The 18,333-nt window shown below is 39.8% G+C and overlaps 1 non-coding gene across 1 annotated transcript; it reads right to left on the bottom strand.

Annotated features, from left to right (window-relative positions):
* Positions 1–400: 400 nt before the first annotated feature.
* LOC120251978 lies at positions 401–507 on the bottom strand. Its single transcript, XR_005533537.1, has one exon. It is a non-coding gene; the product is annotated as a small nucleolar RNA R71 (small nucleolar RNA).
* Positions 508–18,333: the final 17,826 nt, after the last annotated feature.

Here is an 18,333-nt window from a genome sequence, read left to right as displayed (position 1 = left end):
CATATAATATGGCAGAACAGCATGAGCAGTAGAAGACACTCTCATAATATGCATGACCCATAGTTCTTAGCACACAGTCTAGCATTGTGTAGCCACTGATCATGGCTCAGAATTTTGAGCTCAAGCTAGGCTTTATCCATATGGTACAACATTCAGCACAGTTTAATGGTTTGGCTGATGAGGATCCGAACAACCACATTGAGAATTTCTTGGAAGTGTGCAATATGCTAAAGATTAATGGTGTTACTGGATGATGCAATTAGGTTAAGAGCCTTCCCATTTTCCTTGAAAGTGAGAGCAAAAATAATGGCTACATTCATTACCTAGAGCATCGATCACTACATGGGAGGACATGGTAGACGCTTTTCTTGCCCGATATTTCCCTCCCCGAAAATCTGTAAAGCTTAGGAATAAAATATCCTCTTTTGTGCAAACATAATTGGAGTCTTTTTTTGAGTCATGGGATAGGTTCAAGGATCACCTGCGGAAATGTCCTCACCATAGGTTCCCCAAGTGGATGATCATTCAAACTTTCTACAATGGTTTTAGTCCAAGCACAAAGCAGTTACATGATGCAGCAGGAGGTACCTTAGGAAGCAAGACCCCTGAAGAAGCCTGACATCTCATTAAAGAAATGGATATAAATAGTTATCAGTGGAACATATGAGACAAGAAGAAGGTAGTCGTACTTCATGAGATTGATGCAGTCACATCATTGCCGGCCCAAACCTTTCTTGGAGTAATCAAGAAGGCTATAGCACCACCAGGTTTCCAACATCAACAACAAACCCCGAACATGGAGAATAGAATTTTAGGGGTTGGAGAACCCAGATGACCTACTTTGAGAAGATTTTGACCAAGTTCATTCAATCATCGAATACAAGATTTAAATCGATTGAAGCCACACTTCACAACCACACTGCATCATTGCACAACTTGGACAATCAAGTGGGAGAAATTGTGAAGTCACTCTCGGAAAATCTCAACGGAGTTCGCCTAGCAACACGGAGACCAATCCAATAGAGCATCCGAATGAGATCACTTTGAGAAGTGGTCGTGAATTTGAGAGTAGGCTCCCTAGTCAGAAGACCAATGTTGAGTCACCCGAGGTCGTGGAGGTTAAGGATAGAGCCAAAGAGAAGCAGGTAGCACCCCACCTTACAAGCCAAGAATTTGTTATCCTTCAAGGTTGAAGAATGACCAAAATGATGAGCAATACAAGAAGTTCTTGGATCTATTCAAGCAGTTGCACATCAACATCCCATTTGTGGAGGCATTGTCTCAAATGCCTCGCTATGCAAAGTTTCTCAAAGACTTCTTGACCAATAAGAAAGAAGTTGGAGAAGAGTACATCTGTGGTCTTAGATGCTTCATGCTCGGCGGTGTTGCAAAAGAATATGCCGAACAAGAAGATAGACCCCGAAAGCTTTATCATTCCATGTAATATTGGTAATTTTGGGGAAGAAAAAGCATTGGCGGATTCAGGGGCTAGCATTAACATCGTGCCTTATATATGTTTTCAAGAATCTAGGCTTGGGAGAGCATAGGGCCACTCGGATGACACTTCAATTGGCTAACTGAACAATTATACATCCGAGGGGCATCATTGAAGATGTACTTATGAAAGTTGACAAGTACATATTTCCTGTAGACTTTATGGTGTTGGATGTTGTTGAGGATGCCGAGGTTCCATTGATACTTGTGAGGCCATTCTTGCCCACTTCCAAAGCTCTCATTGACATGGACAGTTGGGAGTTGACATTAAGACTTGGTGATGACAAGTTAACATACCGCCTCGCTGAAGCCATGCATCATTCTCTTGACTTTGATGATACGTTATATTGTTTTCGACACGACTGATGAGTTAATTGATGAATACGTGCAGGGAATGATGTGTCCAGACCCATTGAGGGCTTGCTAGATCAAGAGGTGGAGAATGAAGAAGTGTTGCAACTTGGTATAGAGCACAAGTTGCAACCTACCCTAGTTTCATGAAGAGGATGATTCTAAAGATGAAGCGAGCAAGGAGACGTCATAAGAAGCGCCCCAAGGCTAATGGGGATGTGCAAGCATGGAGTAAGGATGACGAACCCTTGTGTGGTAACATGCTCATTAACTCTCCCTCTACCTTAAAACAATTATGTGTATAGTGCTTTCAAGTTGTAGGTAAGAGTGCAACCTTCATCTATGAGCCCCCATGAGACAAGGTCAGGTACGTCAAGCTTAGTGACGTTAAACAAGTGCTTCTTGGGAGGCAACCCAAGACTTTACTTTTTTTCTAGGTTTTAGTTTAGTACTTGCATAAATAAGAGCTTGAGTGTTGGTGTCTTGATCTTTTACATGTTATTGCTGTGTTTTACTCATGGATTGTTGGTGTTTAAGTGTGCTTAACCGTGATTGGCGAAGTTTCTTTGTCATTTGAGCACATTTTCCATGGTTCTTTGGTTAGTTCTTCATTGTTATGCAGTCTCTATATGTGTATAAGTATACAAAAATTTTTTTGTAGAGTCTATAATTTTTCTACGTCATCCAGAGAAGACACACAGCCATGTGAAATTTCCATACGGGCGTGTGTTTCCGTTCAGAGCTTATCCAGAGAGGACACAACGGCGTGCGAATGCCACTGTGAATGACCTTGTGATGGTCACACACCTGTCGGTAATTTCCACTCGGGTGTGTGGATCTCCGCAGAGTTCTTAGACTCTATCCTGAGAAGACACAGGGGCATGTGAATGTCCCTGTGGATGATCTTGTGAACTACACACAGGAGTTGGTAATTTCACACGCCCGTGTGAAACTCTATAGAGACTTGTCTTCCATCCTAAGAGCACACAATGGCGTATGAGTGCTCCTATGAATACCCCTGTGAGAATCCACACGCCAGTGTGGAATTTTCACAGGGCCATGTGGAACACTTAGTCATGTCTCTCGGGAGGATAGAGGGGCCACAGGGAACTGTGGGTGTCCCTGTGGGTCAGGCACATGGGCGTGGGGAATTTCCACACGCCCTGACAATGCCCTTGCGTGTGACCACAAGTGCACGGGTTTGTCGAGTAATAAATTCCTAGGTGAGTGCGATATAGTATCCACAGGTGGTAGGGAATAAAAATACTTAAGTTGCTACTTAACCAAGTGAAGATGAACAATGATTGTATTCATAAAGTGTGATGTAAACAAGAATAAAAGAACAAGAAAGAGAAGCACAAATAAGTGAGAGGAAAGGCAATCGATATAAAGCGGGGTACTTGGATACTGTTCTTCCTAGGATAATTGTTTCAAGTGCAAAATCAACTATTATGCTTCCTAACCAATGCATTCATGAGTCATGGAGATCCTACAATACACGGCCCCAAATCTAAAGCCAACCGTGACTAACTCTATACTATGCCCCGGCGGAGAAATCGAACAGTCTTAACACCTCACACTATATAAAGTTGCATGGAGTTATATGAGTTCCAAATAATAAACCCTATTCCTATGTGTAGAACTAACCCTTTGGTCCAGGTAAAAGGCCCCTAATCACAATTACGCCCCAGATACTAGAGTTCACTTCAATGCTTTACTCTGTCGCTCGCGCAACTAAGCCCAACGGAGTTCATCCTCTAGCATTTCACTCTATTGTGACCACAAAGGACAAATCTTATTTCCAGCCGGACAAATCTTTATTGCACAAATCGGCATACGCAAATGTGACTACCTTTGTGCCCCTCCACATCATTATACTCGCTTGAATACCTAGAGGTTGGCACACATTCTCGTATCTTGAGCCCGACTTGTGTCTTCGCGTTTGTTGCTTCCCAAGATTTTATCAAATAGTGCATTTCATGATCTACATTGGCTTCTTTTCTCAATATTTAGCTTCACAATCCTACATGTGCAAAATAACACAAATACACATGTATTAGCATTTAAACTTGATAAAAGTAATGCTCATCATAAGGAAAGAACACTTCGCATTCTTATCGCACAAATACTTATCAAACTCCCCCACACTTAAGCTTTTGCTTGTCCTCAAGTCCTCAAGCAAAGAAATAAAATATTGAAGCATAGAAGAAGGAAAGATTGAAAGCACTCGGCCTTAGGTTCACCAAAGCATGCAAGGAGAGCATTCTACAAATATGGGAAATTTCAACACTAAATATGAAAGATCAATGTTCTAGCTAAAAACTTGAATCAAAAAGGAAAACAACCCGAAATCGTGTAAGTGTGTGTAAACCCACTTAATTCAACCCAAAGTATATCCCTCAAAGTTTTAAGTAAAAGGGTCTTATTTATCTACAAAAAATAACAAAACAACAAGATGGTAGTAGCTTCACACATCCTCTAAGGTACCCCTTTCCAAAGCGGCCGCAAAGGTGGTTTTCACACTTTTTAGTTGGCAGCTCTTTCTACTGGGGTGGTAGCTTTAACTCATCCCATGAGATAGCTCTTTCTCTCATTAGGGCATAACAAGTATCCGACTTATGAGAGTAGTTTCATACTTCATAGGTGGTAGCTCTTTCCACCTAGAATGCACAACTAAATGATATATATATATATATTTTCAGCAAAATAAAACAAGAAACAAAACTAATTAGTCCCTTAAACAATGAACTTGAGTTTCCAAAAGATTTTCAAGAGTGAGTGGTGCAACAATTATCGATCGAGCAAAAATTCCTACAAATTCAAGTAAAAACTAGAGCATGAGAACATTCAATGTTAAAACATCTCCTAAACTCAAGAATACAACATTGCAACTAAGATGAACCACCATTAACTATTTGAGCATGTATGTCAATCAAAACTTGTGTAAAAGACATGTGCAACGTGAACTGCCCCCTACACTTAAGATGTATATTGCCCTCAATGTACACATACAAGCACCATAGAAAGTATAGTCATCAAGGAAAATATGTGGGAGTGGACAATCGAAATAATACACCCCTGACTCCTAGTGTTGCATTTGATGGAGCTAAATCCTTGGGAGTAAAGTTCTAACCGGTTGTGAAGCACACACGACCCACATTGGCCGTGTCCATGAATAGTTCTCAATCCCCATACTAACAAGACCATCTGCACGCATACACAAGGGGGTTCAGTGAAGCTCAATAAACAAAAATGATTCGAGTATATAAAAGATAAAGCAATAAATACAACTCGAGACAAAATAACGAAAATAAAAGACATACTCAGAAGGAAAATCATTTCGGAGTAGTGCAGGTCTAACAATAATACAAAAATAACAAGAAAGAAATAAGATATGCATCATGTGTCAATGTCATCTGTTGTCGGCTCCTCAGCTACTGCTAGTGGTGGTGATGATGCACAAGGTGGATCAATTGGTGCTGGAATAGGTGATGGTGGTGGCAGAGTTGCCTAAGTGGTCCTCAGCAACAGGACAAATGATGAGGCGATGTCTTCCTCTAAAATCTGTTGTAAGGTATCAAAATGTGCCATCAACTCGGTGTACTGCATAACCTGTGTCGCCCAAACCTTGGCTATCTTAGTATGTAGCACCGCAATAGCATTCTCGAGCCTCTCAGAATGATCATAAGCTCGAGACGGTGAAAACATCCGTATTGGGAGTGGCTCTTCTACCACAATAGTAATAAGGCTCGGAGGCGTCCTGAGAGGCCTCAGCATCATCATCCTCACTCTCGGTTATCTCTGGAGTGGGCATAATCAAAGCATATACACCAGGGCTGTGTCTGTGCACCAATCCCATGAATCTCAATGTATCAGGGCCTAACGGTGAAAGAACAGCCATCTTCTCATCACAACATATGGCATCTAGCAAACCTACGTTCATAAAAAGTTTGGTGATGTACGGCCCTGAAATGATGACACCAACTCTGAAATACTAGCCCTGGTGGTGTAGATACTCGCCTAGTATGTGGCCCAAATGGATTGGCTATCTATGAACCATAGAGTAAAGGTACAGAAGCTCATGTCGAGGTTAGGACGCCGGCACTCTCACCACGGCCATTCACCGACCTACTCAAAATAGCATGAAGATAGTAGTATGCAGGTCAAGAAAGGCTTGTGGCCTTGGACACGCCTGGCTCATACTGTCCTTGGCCGCATAGACTACTATATGCTCTCTGAGGATTCAAAGAACTAGGATAATCGGCCGGAAGTTGCTCTTACTCCTCAGTGGCCATAAAGGTCTCATCATAGAGGCCCAACATGATCGAGAATTATGTGAAGCTCAAAACATGGTACTGCCCAAGTGCTCTAAACTATATAGTTCAACATTGTCAAATACTGAATAGGACCTGTCGAACTCGAACGAGGATAAAACCTCAAGTGTAAGCGCACGGATGGCAGGCTCTCTAAACGTCAGTAACTATCTCCAACCCCCCATCGAGATAAGATCCTCTACCTTATCTATCAACTCATTGCCCTGCTGTATATCTTGCAATACACTCATATCTAAGAAATGAGTCTGTCCGAACCTAATCTTCAATAATCGCTCAAAAAGAACTTGGGTGCTTAGGAATAGCAAATCCCATATTCTCTGGCTCGGGGGATGACTTACGCGGACTCTTCTCAGCTTGCTTCTTTGACTGGGTGCCATATCTGCAAAATGAAAACATAGAATCTATCAAAAGCATTCAAAACTTTATTATACAAATATCCACACGGTCATGTGGAATTTCTGCACGCCCGTGTGGATCCACAGAGTGTGAAAACCGCACGACCATGCCTCACAAAACCAAAAATACACCTTTTCATTGTTTCTAACTTCGTTCTAAGCATGCATATACCTTATAAACATAGAAACAAAGCAACATTCATCATTTTAATCGATCAAAATCAAGTATGGTGAAGAAAAAATGAATTGAGGGTTTACCAGCAGTTGAAGATGAAAACTCTCGAATTCGGCCGACAATTCAAGTAAAACACATCAACATCAACGGTGTGAGGTCGGGAGAGTAGTGAAGAGTGTTCTCTGAGTGATTGGGAGTGTAGGAATGAATAAAACCGAAAGGATTTTAAAGAAAACCCGCGGCCTTTGCATTTCTGTACATCCACATGGGCGTTGGAAAATTACCCACGCCCGGCTGACTCCCCAGGAGAGCCCGCAATGGCAGATGCACGCCCCTATGCATTCTCTGGAAAACACTCAAAGCATTTTGAATGCAACCACACGGGCGTCCGGGAATTACCCATGCCCATGTAGACTCTCTGTCCAACCGAGTAAATTCTCTAAGTATAACCCACGCCCTTGCGGAAATTACCCAAGGGCATGGGTCGTCACAGGACCAATTCATAGGGGCACTTGCACGACCCTGTGCATTCTTGGGATGGAGGGGAGCTCCTCTGCAGAGATCCACACGGCGTGTGGAAATACCGCACGCCCATGCCTTTATCACAAGGTTACCCAGAGGGCCGAGTCCACGACCCTGTGTCTTCTCGGGAAAATCTCCCAATCTCTGCAGGGACACACACGCCTGTGCGGAAATTACACACAGGCTTCTTAAAGTTGCAAGGTCATCAACAGGGACGTGTCCACGCTTATGTGGCCTCTCAGGATGAGCTCACAGTAGAGACCCACCGGCATGTGGAAATTCCACACGACCGTACGTTTTCACTGGATGCCTTAGAAAACTCTATAGACTCTGCAAAAAATTTCTGAACAAATAAAAACACTCAAAGCCTTTTTTATAATGCAAACAATACCAGATAAATACGCACAACATGCTCAAACGACCAAAAACTTCGTCATACTCATTTAAACACACGTGTACACCAAAGATCCCTGAGAAAATCATAGCAATAGCATCTCAAAATCAGGACACCAACACTCAAAGCTTTATTCATGCAAACACTAAATTAAAAACTAGAAAAAAAGTAAAGACTTGGGTTACCTCCCACGAAGTGCTTGTTTTACGTCACTGAGCTTGACGTACCTCTTCTTACCTCACGTTGGCTCATAGATAAAGGTTTCCCTCTTACCATTGACTTGGAAGCATGATGAACATAACCTCTTGAAGGTAGAAAGAGAGTTATCGAGCTTGTTACCACTTGAGAGTTCATCACACTTGTTACATTCTCGTATATCCCTAAAAGCCTTGGGGGCGTTTCTTGTAGCATCTTCTTGCTCGCTTCATATTACGGAGCATTTTTCTTTAGGATCCCCGGCTTAGATGGTACCTTCTCCTCTAGACCAAGTATCATCAAATCCTTGTTCTCCACTTCTTGGTCTAGCAACCCCCATACGGCTCCAGATTCAACATTTTCTGCACATATTCATCAGTTAGTTCATTGGTAGTGTTAAAAAAATATATAGTATCATCAAAGTCAAGAGAATGTTGCATGGCTTTAGCGAGGCGATATGTGCGCTTGTCATCTCCAACCCTCAGTGTCAACTCCCCACCGTCCATGTCGATCAATGCCTTGGAGATGCACAAGAATGACCTCCTAAGTATCAAGGAAACATCTGCATCCTCATCGACATCGAACACTATGAAGTCTACAGGAAATATGTTCTTGTCCACTTTGACAAGCACGTCTTCAATGATGGCCCTCGAATGTCTCACGGTTCGGTCCTCCAATTGCAAAGTCATCTGAGTCTACCTAGGCTCTCCCAAGCATAGCTTCTGAAAGAACAAGTATGGCATGATGTTGATACTAGCCCCTGAATCCGCCAATGCCATCACTTCACCCAAATTGCCAATGTTGCACAGAATCACAAAGCTTCCTGGATCTTTCTTCTTGTTCGACATATTCTTTTGCAACATCGCAAATCAAGAGGCATCTAAGATCACCGATGCACTCTCTTACAACATCCTCTTGTTGGTCAAAAGATCTTTCAAGAACTTAGCATACCGAGGTATTTGAGACAACGGCTCCACAAAAGGAATGTTGATGTGCAATTGCTTAAATAGACCCAAGAACTTCTTGTATTGCTCATTAGTTTAATCATTCTTTAATCATAAAGGATAAGGGATTCTTGGCTTGTAAGGTGGAGATGTCATCTCCTTTTCTTTGTTGGCTCTCTCCTCAACCTCCACGACCTCGAGTGCTTTAACATTGGTCTTCTTACTTGGAAGCCTACCTTCAACCTTCTGACCACTTCTCAAAGTGATCGCCTTCATATGTTCCCTTGGTTTAGTCTCGGTATTTCTTGGCAAGCTTCCTTGTGGTCTCTCCGATAGAGACTTCACAATTTGCCCCACTTGATTTTCTAAATTATGCAATGAAGCGGTGTGGTTGCGAAGTGTAGCCTCGACCGATTGAAACCGTGTATTTGATGATTGCACAAACCAAGTCAATGCTTTCTCTAGATCGAACCTCCGAGGCTCCAAGCCTAAAACACTATTGTCCATGTTTGGGGCTTGTTGTTGTTAAAAACCCAGTGGTGCGGTGGCCTTTTGTTACCCTTGGTTGTTCCATGAGAAATTAGGGTGGTTCCTCCAACCTGAATTGTAGGTATTGCTATAAGGATTGCTTTGGTTTCTCATTCCATTACATACATAGTCTACTTGCTCAATGGAGGGTGTACCACCAATGGCTATTGGGCAATCGGATGGGGCATGTCCCCCTCCACATCCACCACAACTCCTTATGGCCGCCAATCTCAAATAAGTTAGAGTGTCTAACTTCTTACATAATGCCTCCACTTGGGCTGCCAACGATGTAACCACATCGATCTCATGGATGCCGACCACTTTCTTCTTCTCCCTAGCATTCCATTAGTAGCTGTTCAACCCCATTTCTTCTATTAGTTGTCGGGCTTCTCCGGGGGTCTTGCTACCTAAGGTACCTCTTGCCGCAACATCAAGTAATTGTCTTGTACTTGGGATCAAACCATTGTAAAAAGTCTTAATGATCATCCACTCTAGGAACCCATATTCAGAACATTTTCACAGGAGTTCTTTGAACATTTCCCATGTGTCGAATAGAGACTCCAATTCCATTTGCACAAAGGACGAGATCTCATTCCTAAGATTTGCAGATTCTCCGGGAGGGAAATAACGGGAAAGAAAAACTTTTACCATCTCCTGCCATGTAGTGATCGATGCTCTATGTAATGAGTGTAGCCACTGCTTTGCTCTACCATTCAAAGAAAATGGGAAGGCTCTCAACTTGATGGCATCATCCGTAACACCATTGATCTTGAGCATATTACACACTTCCAAGAAATTCTCTAAGTGACTGTTTGGATCCTCATCGGCCAAACCACTGAACTGTGCAGACTACTGTAACCTGTGGATGAATGCCGGGTTTAGCTCAAAATTCTGAGTGGTGATTGAGGGTCACACAATGCTAGACTATGTCCCCAATACTGACGATCTGGCGTAATTAGAGAGTGTTCTTTGTTGTTTATTCTGTTCTGCCATGTTGTCAGACCATTCAACTTCCACTTCATCTAGATTCGACGGTTCTTGTATAGGTTCTTCACCCCATCTTCTCAATGTATGTTCAAGTTCAAGATCACCTTCAATCAATATTGAAGGGTTCCGTCGGGTCATAACCTGCAGCTTTACCAAAATAAAGAAAACAAAATTAGAACGATGACCGAATAAGAAGATGTGAAATAGAATGAATGAATAGCTAAGATAGCAAATTGCAAAAGTATCTCTAAACACCTACTCCCCGGTAATGGCGCCAAAAACTTGACAACGCCCCTTGCGTGTGACCAGCAAGTGCATAGGTTTGTCAAGTAATAAATTCCCAAGTGAGTAGGGTATCGTAACCATAGGGAGTAGGGAATAAAAATACTTAAGTTTCTACTTAACTAAGTTAAGATGAACAATGATTGTGTTTATAAAGTGTGATGTAAACAATAATAAAAGAACAAGAAAGAAAAGCGCAAATAAGTGAGAGGAAAGGCAATCGATATAAAGTGGGGTACTCAGATATTGTTCTGCCTGGGGTAATCGTTTCAAGTGCAAAACCAACTATTATGCTTCCTAAATAATGCATTAATGAGTCGTGGAGATCCTACAATACACGGTCCTAAATCTAAGGTTAACCGTGACTAACTCTATACTATGCCCCGCCAAAGAAATCGAACAGTCTCAACACCTCACACTATCAAAAGTTGCATGGAATTCTAGGGATTCCAAGTGATAAACCCTATTCCTTTGTGTAGACCTAACCCTTTGGTCCGGGTGGAAGGCCCCTAATCACAATTAAGCCCTAGATACTAGCGTTCACTTCAACGCTTCACTCTATCACTCGTGCAACTAAGCTCCAGTGGAGTTCATCCTCTAGAACTTCACTCTATTATGAGCGTAAAAAACTTGAGGAAATCGAGGTAGGATAAATCACACCAGAGAGGAAAGGGACACTCTTCTACCTCTCGACTCACCCTCTCAACCCTTTCCAATCTAGCTTTGTCTAACCTTCATGGTTTGTCACTCACTCACAAGGGTTACCAAGGTGAACTCTCAACCATAGTGCCACTCTAAGGGATTATTCAAACAATCAAGCATTCAAGATTGGAACTCAATTAAAACATCAATTAAGGAAAGCATAATAAAGGGTTTAATGAAACAAATACATCTTAGGGTTCACAAATCCAAGTACCCACTAGGGGTTTAGCTCTCCATGGAGCAAAGATACAATCAATCGTAAAATCAAAAGTAAAAACAAATAGTCCATAGGAAAAACCTCTCGATAGTCGTATCAATGATCTTGTAGAGTGGTCGCACCTTCTTCAAAGTTCCCCTTGTCAAGCCTAGGATACACTTCGCCGGATCAGTGCCGATAAAAGCTCCCCTAATAGCTATCTTCCAAGAGAATCGCGGTGTCGAAGGCATAGAACCCCTCCAAAAGCTTTGGCAAGACCTCTTTAAACCTTAGCCGCAAGCCTCTCCAAATTTGGAGAAAAGATGGAAAAAATGATGCTGAAATCGGGTTGAATCACTGCTTTTAAACAGCTGGAATCCGGCATCCACACGGGCGTGCGAAATTTCCACAAACCTGTGTGGATTCTCTGGAAATCTCATTTGCAGCCGGCCATGAACATTACTTCTACAGTACTTGCTACAATGTTTTACTACAGTACTTGCTACAATATTGGCCACAAACACTCCTGAATCCATGTTTTTCATCGAGGTAGCATAAACAGACACACGTTTACACTGTAGATCACATCACTTCATCAATAAACGGCCTCATTGGTAATGATTTTGCTGTCAATACACAAATCAGGATACTCGAATGTGACCACCTCTGTGCCCCTCCACATCATTGTACTCGCTTGAATACTTGGAGGTTGGCACACATTCTCGTATCTTTAGCCCGACTTGTGTCTTCATGTTTGTTCCTATCCAAGATTTCATCAAATAGTGCATTCATGATCTATATTTTTTTTCTCAATATTTAGCTTCGCAACCCTACATGCGCAAAAGAACACAAATACACATGTATTAGCGCTTAAACCTGATAAAAGTAATGCTCATCATAAGGTAAGAACACTTCACATTCTTATCACACAAGCACTTATCACGCCCATGTGGATGCGTTCAGACGCTAGAAAAGTTATCCTAAGAGCACACAGGAGCTTGTGTCTACCCCTTTGAGAGGCCCTGTGGAAGTCACACGTGCGTGGGTAATTTTCACATGCCCGTATGGATGTGCTAAACGTCAAGAGGCATGATTTTTTCTTTAAAAGCACATTCACACCCCTTCATTCTAAAGCTTCCAAACACTAAAACAATGTCTCACTTTGCCTTCCTGAACTTTCTCCATCTATTTATAGGGATTTGAGTGAGTTTTTCGGCCGCATTCGAAGTTTTTGAGTTTCATTTTGTCGGTAAGCCTTCTTTTCTCTTTCTTTTTGCCAATTTTCATTTATTTTGCTTGTTGTGGTCGATTTTGAATGATTTACATGTCAAAACTATTGGTTGATGTTTTTAGAAGTGATTTAGAAGAGTTTAATATATATATATTGAGTTTATTGAATGTCCAAGCCGTGCGACTTTCACGCCCTGTAGATCCACACGGGTATGTGGAATTTCCAAACGACTATGTGGATTCCTGCAGTATTGGTATTTAAGTTCTAATAGATTGATTTCTTATCCAATTTTTGCAGGAATGGCACACAGACCCAAGAACCAAGCAGGCAAACATCCCAGAGAACCCTCTCCTGAGTAGATAGAGTTTACGATTCTCGAATATCAGGCTCATTTTGACCACTTAGTGAAGCTCAAGTTTGGACAATCTTGTTTTCCAGACTTGAGTGCACTGAGAGAGGTTCAGCTAGGAGATGATATGGCTAACAAGGTTGAGGAGCTCCTCTCGGTCGGCAGCTGGAGGAGATTATTGGAGATTTGAGAGCTGGATATCTGTATGCTCACTTTAGAGGCACTTACGTCATTCGAGTTGGATGGCTGATACAACAGTTTCTCGAGCATCGATGCTATATAGTTAAGAGCGTTTGGACAGTACCACAGTATGGGTATCACACAGTTTTCGGTCTGGTTGGGTTTAGAGGATGAGGCATTTACTGACACAGAGGAGTATAAGTAACTCATGACAGATTACCATGGTATCTTGACACCTAAATATGCGACCAGGGACAATATGAGCCGGGAGTCTCCAAGGCGACAAGCCTTTCACAGCCAGCTTATCGCTACATCCACGCCGTTCTTAGCCAATCAGTGAACGACCGTGGTGACAGTACAGGGTGTTGAGCCCCCAGGAGTTTCTTTACCTTTACTCGATAGTACAGAGTGAGCTACTTCACGTGGGGCATATTGTGGCAGAGTACCTGAGGCACCAAGGCCAGTATGCCAGAGTGGGGGTGATTTTCTCAGGCCCATACATTACTAGACTTATTATTAGGATCGGTCTACTAGACACGATCATGGGGGCTGAGAAGATTATTGTACCATCTCCCCTCAGCCAGGAGATGATGAGACTGATGGACATGATACGGAGATACAGAGATGACATTTTTGTTATGATAATGCCACCACCAGAGAGAGGCGAGGGAGAGGGGGATGAGGCAAAGGGTTCATAGCCCCGCTCGGGGAGCCCACCAGGGCGTAGATGGAGACCGATGCACCCCTTGCTACACAAAGAGCCACCACCAAGATCGAGATATTTTTCTTCTTCTCGAGTCCATGATCACTTTGAGAGGCTCAATAGTGCTGTAAGGATACTATAGAGGGATTTAGCTGAAGTTCTCATGACACAGGCCGTTAACCATACTGAGGTGATGGCACGTCTTGACATCTTACAGCTAATCTTAGAGTAAGATGTGACATCTGCATTTCTGATGAGACCTCGCACTCATCTGACATCTCTAGCATCACCATCATTAGCAGCACCAGCACTAGCATCATCATCACCAGCAGGAGTAGAGCCAGCACCGGACACCAACGCTTGAGGTGTCTTTATCTTGAGTTTCTTTTATGTTTTCGTTCTACTTTTAAAGCAATTGTTTTAGTTTATTTCTTGTTTTAATTTATTTGAAAAAATTATAAATAAATAAATAAATAGTTATTTGTTTTGTTGTGCATAGGAACTGGAAAGAGCTACCACCTATGAAGTATGAAGCTACTCAGATACTAGTTATGCCCTATTGAGAGAAAGAGCTATCTCATGGGATGTGTGAAACTATTACATTGGTAGAAAGAGCTATCACCTCGATAGTGTGAAAGCCACCTTAGCGGCTGCTTAGGAAAAAGATACCTTAGAGGATGTGTGAAGCTACTACATCCTCTTTTCTTTTTGTACATAAATAAGCCCCTTCCACTTAGAGCTTTAAAGAGTATACGTTGGGTTGGCTTGAGTGAGTTTCCACACACTTACACGATATTAGGTTGTTGTTCTTTTTTATTCATGTTTTTAGCTCGAGCATGGATTCTTCTTATTCGATGTTGGAATTTTCCCTTACTTGTAGAAGACTTCCTTTGCATGCTTTTGGTGAACCTAAGGCCAAGCACTGTCAATTTTCCTTCTTATATGCATGAATGTTTTATTTTTACTAGGGGTAAGCAAAAGCTTAAGTGTGGGGGAGTTTGATAAGTGCTTGTGTATAAGTAATACAAAGTTTTCTTTTCTTACATTGAGCATTACATTTCTCAAATTTTATCACTTATTCATGTGTATATGTCTTATTTTGTGCATTTAGGGTTGTGGAGACAATTATGAAAGAAAATAACCATAAGTAGATCGTGGATGCATTTGTTGATGACGTCTTGGATTGAACAAATGTGAAGACACAAGTTGTGCTTAAATACAAGTGGGTGTGTGCCAATCTCGATTGTGCTCAAATGAATACAAAAAGTGGAGGGGGCATGAAGGCAGTGACACTCATGTATTCCAACGTGTGCAATACTAGCAAGATCTTCATCAATGTGATTTTATTGAAGACGCGACACAATCTACCGCATGGATTTGTGCCCATTCATGTGGCCTCAATGAAAAGAGTGTATTTGGGAGCATTTTTGGCAAACAACTGCAGCAGTTTACTACAAAAAATCAATGTGGAAAAACTACTATAGAATTTATTGTTCATAGCTCACATGAAACCAATTTCTGGAAATCTACATGGCCGTGTTGAAATCTCACACGCCCGTGTGGATGCACAATTCCAGCCCCTATAAATATCGTGATTTGAGATGTTTTGAAAGATCCTTTTCTCATCTTTTCTCCATCTTTAGAGGTACTCGCCGCTATGATTTGGAGAGGCTTTGGCTAGGTCTTTGAAGTGGTTCTATGGCCTTCTACATCACATTCATTCGGAAGAGAGTTATTGGGGGAGCTTTCATCAGCATCAATTCGACAAGGTGTGCCTAGGCTTGATGAGGGAACCCTTGGAGAAGATGAGGCGACTCCACAAGACCATCGATACAGACTACTAGGGTGTTTTAATTCTGGATTGCATGCTTTGAATTCGATTTCATTGTTAATTGTATATTGCTCCATGGAGAGCTAAACCCCTAGTGGGTGCTTGGACTTGCAAACCCTAGGATAATTTTCTTTTGTTGACTTTTTATTATGTTTATTTAACCCTAGGAGACATTCTCAAAAGAAATCATAGGATTAGTGTTTTGATTCAAAAACAATAGACATTGCCAAAATAAAATATAAAATTAAAGTTTCATTCAAAAATAGGAGCCATTCCAAAAAACACTTAGGATTATTGTTTTGGTAAACAATTGTGAAGCATTATGAGAAAAAATCATATGATTATTGGTTTGATACAAAAATAGCAGCAATTCAAAAAATAAAACTTAGGATTAGGGTTTTAATTTAAAAATAGGAGCCGTTCTTAAAGGAAAACATTGGATTAGAGTTTTGATTTAAGAATAACAGACATTCCAAAAAGAAAAAAAAGGATTAGGGTTTTGATTAAAAAATAGTAGATAATTCGAAAAGAAAACATAGGATTAGGGTTTTGATTGAAAAATAGGACTTATTACTATAAGAAAACATATGATTAGTGTTTTCATTGAGAAAATAGTACGCATTAAGAAAAGAAAACATAGGATTTGCATTTTGATTTAAAGATTGGAGACATTCTAAAAATAAAACATAGGATTAGGATTTTTATTCAAAAATGGGTGGCATTATATAAAGAAAACATAAGATACATTTTTTGATTAAAAATATAAGACATCACAATCAAAAACAATAACCGTATGTTTTCAATCAAAAAAATACTATAACAAAATGAAGGATTAGGGTTTTGATTAAAACCTAAAAAATAGGGACATTTCAATAAGATAACATAAGATTAGAGTTTTTATTAAAAAATAGTAGACATTCTGAAAAGCAATCATAGAATTATTGTTTTGATTGAATAAAAGGAGGTATTCTAAAAAGAAAACATAGGATTCGTGTTTCGATTCAAATATAGTAGCCATTCCAAAAGAAAACATAGTATTGGGGGTTTGATTGAAAAATAGGAGACATTACTATAAGAAAACAAACGGTTAGGGTTTTGAATGAAAAATATGAGACATTAATATAAGAAAACATAGGATTAGTATTTAGATTAAAAAATAGTAGATATTCTGAAGAGAAAACATAAGATTAGGGTTTTTATTCAAATATAGTAGGCATTTCAAAATGAAAACACAGGATTAGGGTTTTGATTGAAAAATAGGAGACATTACTATATAAAAACATAGGATTAGGGTTTTGATTCAAAAATTGTAGCCATTTCGAAAAGAAAACATAAGATTACGGTTTTTGTTAAGAAAATAGGAGGCATTCTAAAATGAAAACATAGGATTAGGGTTTTGATTGAATAATATGAGACATTCCGAAAAGAAAAATAGAAGATTTTGGTTTTGATTAAAAATTAGGAGACATTCCCAAAAGAAAAGATAGGATTTTGGTTTTGATTAAAAAAAAATCACATTCATAAAAGAAAACAAAATGATTAGGGTTTTTGATTAAAAACTGAAAAATTGGACACATTCTGAAAAGAAAACATATTATTATGGTTTTGTATCAAAAGTAGAAGACATTCAAAAAAGAAAAAGAAAGGATTAGTTTTTTGATTGAAAAATAATATGCATGCCGAAAAGAAAACATAGGTTAGGGCTTTCATTCAAAACTGACAAATAGGAGACATTAAGAAAATAAAACATAGGATTCGAGTTTTGCTTGAAAGATAGGACATATTCCATAAAGAAAACATAGGATTAGGGTTTTTGATTGAAAAATAGGAGATATTACTATTAAAAAACATAGGATTAAAGTTTTGAATGAAAAATAGGAGACATAACTATAAGAAAACATTGGATTAGGATTTTGATTAAAAAATAGTAGACATTCTGAACAGAAAACATAGGATTAGAGTTTTGATTGAAAAATATGAGACATTTCGATAAGAAACCATAGGATTAGGGTTTCGATTGAAAAGTAAGAGCCATTACTATAAGAGAAAATAGGATTAGGGTTTTGATTAAAAACTACAAAATAGTAAACATATCCAAATGAAAACATCGGCTATTTTTTATTCAATAACTAATCCTATGTTTTATTTTTGGAATGTCTAATAATTTTCAATTAAAACTTTAAACATATTTTTCTTTTCGGAATGCCTATTATATTTCAATGGAACCCCCTAATCCTGTAATATCTACTATTTTTGAATAAAACCCTAATCCTATGTTTTTCTTATATTAATATTTCCTATTTTTTTAATTCAAAGTCCCAATCCTTTGTTTTTTTGTAGTAATGTCTCCTATTTTTCAATCAAAACACTAATCCTATGTTTTTTTTTTGGAGTGCCTACTATATCTTTAATCAAAATAATAATCCTATATTTTCTTTTCAGAATGCTCTTATTTTTCAATCAAATCACTAATTATTTGTTTTCTTTTTAGAATATCTCTTTATTTTTATAATAAAAACCTAATACGTTTGCTTTGAAAT

The sequence above is a fragment of the Dioscorea cayenensis genome, chromosome 20, assembly GCF_009730915.1.
Source record: "Dioscorea cayenensis subsp. rotundata cultivar TDr96_F1 chromosome 20, TDr96_F1_v2_PseudoChromosome.rev07_lg8_w22 25.fasta, whole genome shotgun sequence".
NCBI classification, from domain to species: domain Eukaryota; kingdom Viridiplantae; phylum Streptophyta; class Magnoliopsida; order Dioscoreales; family Dioscoreaceae; genus Dioscorea; species Dioscorea cayenensis.
This window is presented reverse-complemented; position numbering and strand designations above follow the sequence as displayed.